Here is a 4,243-nt window from a genome sequence, read left to right as displayed (position 1 = left end):
TTAAGCGGGTGCATTAGCTCTTCTCACGCCCGATTCCTGGCCAATCCCCCACGTGGGTATGTGCCATGTCAGCGGCCAGGCAGCGCGCGCCCATCTCCCCCCGTTGCTAAGGAAGACGAGGAGCGCGCGCACCCGCAGCTGTTGCTATGCGGACTACGGCGGCGGACGATTCAGGCTCGCTTAAGAAGTGCATTCGCACTTAAAAACTCCCTTTTTTTCGTTAGTGCGGGGCAGGTGGGTGTCCCTATATATATCAAGCTTATTAAAAAGGCGACAACCCTGATTGAGGTTGCGGAGAGACCTTGTGCCGCAGTCCAATTTTTTATGAGCACGACGCTTTCTCATGAAAAACAAAAAAGATAAGCCCAATCTGAGCCCCTGTATACTGCGTCCTAGTTGAATTTCGCTTACCGTAAATTTCCCCTCCATACAAGTGCTGCTTTTACCCATCAAATCTGAAGCGGCTTTATGCATTGATCAACAACAAAGCCCTAGCGGCATTATGAGAATTCTGTTGAAAAGTAACGTACATATCTCTTTCCCGCTACGTCGTGATCTTCGTTCTCATTACAGTGCACATTAGGTGTCCTTTAGGATGATTAGAAACCATGGATGCCACAGTGCCGTGTGGTGGCATCCGAAGTAGTGGTCACAAAAATGATCGTGAAACGACCCCCATAGTTTTAACAAGATACCCCCAGTTCGCTCAGTGGTCAGTAGTAGTAGTAGTAGTACTACGAAAGTTTATTGAGCTTACAAGTAAGGGTGGTTCCCTAGTCCGGGAATCCAAGCGATGACCGGGCGACCGATGCCCTGGATGCCACAAAGTTGCTGGACGTCCACGGGGTCGCTGCTCTGCAGGTTCTCCCACAGGGCACGGAGGGGGAGAGGGAAAGGAAAGGGTGGGAGGTTAGGGTTATGTACATACTATAATAAAATGTGGGCTAGTGTGCCAAGCTTAAAACAGGAAATGCATTGGGCGGGAAATCAAGTGGAAAACATGTAGCGTATGCGAATAGATGGACGAAGGTGTTCGTTCGCATGCGACGTACGAAGAGTCGTTTCTTCTGATTTGGACAGCTTGAAGATTTCACCCCCCCCCCCCTTTCGGCAGTGAGGGCTTTCTTGGCCAGGACAGACCCGGATACCCAGCTCAACCTGGTGACCCGAGCAAGGACAGCCAGTAGAAGTCGAGGAATCCCGGAATAGGGATGCCTTCCACGGGGCAAGGCCCATAACATCAGCCTGTGCTCGACAAATCAAAATTTGCATCAAAACAAATAACTGGGCGAGTTGGCCTAGTGAAGATGAATAAAAATTTGCTTACTCTCTACCTCTCTCAACATCATCATTTATTCCCATTTTAGATTGCCACTGAGCCAATCTCCGGACGCACGGCACTTGCATGAAAAGTCCAGGGTATTCTAGCTACTTCTAATCCCTCCAGCCTCTCTACATTTGTCGAGGACCCTTGCGCGTAGACGATATAACGAGAGAAGAAACGCGGCAACTGCGTTCGCCGGGTGCAACAGGGTTAAAATGCATTTCAATCAACTGAGTGCTGCGGATTGTAGCAATGATTTATATCAATGAGCTCACGGCGCAACAGAAGCGTCGAACAACGTCCAGATGTTCTTATGGAGTTTTTCATCCATTGCAAGATAATTGTTTCAGTAATGTGCATTCAAAGAACAATCATTTACCTAAGATGACACATCGATGATGCTGTGTGTCTAGGGTAAATGACAGGTTTGGCGTGGTTCACTCCTTACATGAAACGCAATGCCGAAACATAAGGGGAAGCAGGAGGAGCCAAGGATGCCTGAAGGAGGCAGGTGAAGGGGGTACCGCCAAACAGTGCAGGCAAAAGTATAGTTATCCTTTGCCTGCGCTGTTTGGCAAACAATAACTCTCTCTCTAACCCTCTCTATCTCTATCTCCCCTCTCTCTCTCTCCATCTATCTATCTATCTATCTATCTATCTATCTATCTATCTATCTATCTATCTATCTATCTATCTATCTATCTATCTATCTATCTATCTATCTATCTATCTATCTATCTCTGTCTGTCTGTCTGTCTGTCTGTCTGTCTGTCTCTCTTCTCTCTCTCTCTCCGTCTGTTTGTCTGTCTGTTAGGGGCGTTTTTTTTACCTGAACTGGTGCAGATTAGTGCAGTGTCGTACATACCAGTGCAAAGTGCTACTGGGGATATCAATTAGTAAAAAAATGAACATATGCTGCACTGCTTGCACCAGTGCAGCCAGTTCAAGTAACAAAAATGCCTCTTCTCTCTGTCTGCTGTCACTTCTTCATTGCTACCTCATTTTTTGTCTAGATTTGTTGTCCTTTCTCAATGCTATTTTTCATTGCATCACTTGCTCTTCAGCGTAAAATGCGATCTGTCCGCGTATCTTCAGCAGCCATCATCATGCCCTGCTTGCTTGCGGAGCCAATCCACAGGTACGTGTTATTTCCCCCTCTTCATCATCGTCATCACAACGGGCCAATCGATACCGAGCGAAATCACAGCGCCATGGCGGACGACCCCTACGACTCCATCGTAGGCATCAGGGTCAGCCGGCCCAATAACCGGCCTCTGCGTGGCTACTCGGGCTCGGAGTATGACAGGTAAGCGGGCGCACCGCGCTTGTCACGCGTGACCGTGTGCGGTCAAGCGTAATCAGATTAGTGCGCTGCAAAAAAGAGGTCCCACACTTGGATAGCTCCGAGGAGGCTCTGTCACAGCGTACTCACTGCGCACATTTTATCCTGAGGTTACGCACCTGGCTATCAAGCAACTTTGCCTTTTCAACATATTGCCCTTGCGTAGTGCGGATGTGTTTTAACCACAGTGACGGACCATTATGTTTGGTTGAAACATCAAATTTAGTCTGTGCCTAATCTCACGGCAACCATGAGAATTACCCCGGGTAAATTCTCACGGCAGTTTCCATAAAAGCTGGCTGGCCTAAAATTCGCTGAATAATATTACGTCCCAACGTAACCTAACCTAACATAACATAACCTCACTGGACCTAACGTAACCTAACCTAACCGGATGCATCATAACCAACCCAAATCCAGCCCAACTGCAACAAACCTAATCTAACCCAGCCCAGCGACACAGAACCCGACCTGTATTAAACGTGATCCAACACATTCTAGAAGTCATTAACTGAACTAAAATGCCAGGTGCCGGCACAAATATGCTGGCACAATATCGCCATCCATTTTGTAAGTGGATGCAGCGACCATGTTAGGATTCCACGTGAGTGACCTGAAACCACGCAAGCCAAACTCAGCCACCGCCGGCTGCACAGCACGCTCAAAAAAATTTCGGCAGTCTGGTCGCGTGGTCACTTCACGCAGCCTATTTTGCCGCTTCCGGCACAATAAACCTTTTATTAAATTTGTTTATAAGCAGATTCAAAGTTCGTATGTCAACTTCATGGGTTCACGAGTTCAAGACGCGACATAGGGCGGCCGCAATGTCGTTGCCAAAACAAACCCTAGTGGTATAGTGTACTAGAAAATTCTACTACACTATACTAGCAGGAATGCAGTGTTGGCTAAGTCCATGCGCTATTTTTATAATGTCGTAACCTTTTTGAGTTCCACTCTCCCCCCCCCCTTGTTTTCACATGTGAAGCCAGAAATTGGGAGCCAAAAGTCTGCAAAGCTCGAATCGTGACCGCCATCAGTGCTATCTTGCTGCTGATATGTAAAACCCCCGACAGCTCCGCGAAGTGATATGGGTCAATGTCTACCCCGTAGGCCACACTACGCTGTAAGCGTTTAAATATGAATCATTCAAGTATTTTCAAATGAGTTATTATGAGACAGACCTGAGCAAAAACGCTGCCGCAAAAAAAAAAAAACATGGAGGTGCGGGGTATCGATCCCCGTACCTCTCGCATGCTAAGCGAGCGCTCTACCATCTGAGCTACACCCCCGACAGAGCATCCCGCTAAAACCGGTCGAGCGTATTGCATAGGCCAGTTCGGCTCGACGTCGAAGTGCACCAGTGCGACCGCGTTTCCGGCGATATCCCTGATGGGAACAGAACTGAAACACATCAATCTTGTTGTGCGAATGCTGCTAAAAAGTAATCATATGAAAATAAAAGCGATTAAAAGTATTCCTCGCCTTAAAGGGTTCGTTTGGTTTTTCCGCTTATCGCTTCAATCAGAACGGGGGCGAACGATGCAACGGTTCTCGCGTTGTGACCGTCTTTTGCGAAT

General features: G+C 47.7%; 1 non-coding gene across 1 annotated transcript; it reads right to left on the bottom strand.

The window, feature by feature from the left end:
* Positions 1 to 3,882: 3,882 nt before the first annotated feature.
* Trnaa-agc (transfer RNA alanine (anticodon AGC)) lies at positions 3,883 to 3,955 on the bottom strand. Its single transcript has one exon. It is a non-coding gene; the product is annotated as a tRNA-Ala (tRNA).
* Positions 3,956 to 4,243: the final 288 nt, after the last annotated feature.

Source organism: Haemaphysalis longicornis, unplaced genomic scaffold, assembly GCF_048455015.1.
Source record: "Haemaphysalis longicornis isolate Haplotype H1 unplaced genomic scaffold, Haemaphysalis longicornis Haplotype H1 scaffold_14, whole genome shotgun sequence".
NCBI lineage: Eukaryota > Metazoa > Arthropoda > Arachnida > Ixodida > Ixodidae > Haemaphysalis > Haemaphysalis longicornis.
The sequence above is the reverse complement of the archived record's forward strand: the minus strand, read 5'-3'. Positions and strand labels throughout refer to the sequence as shown.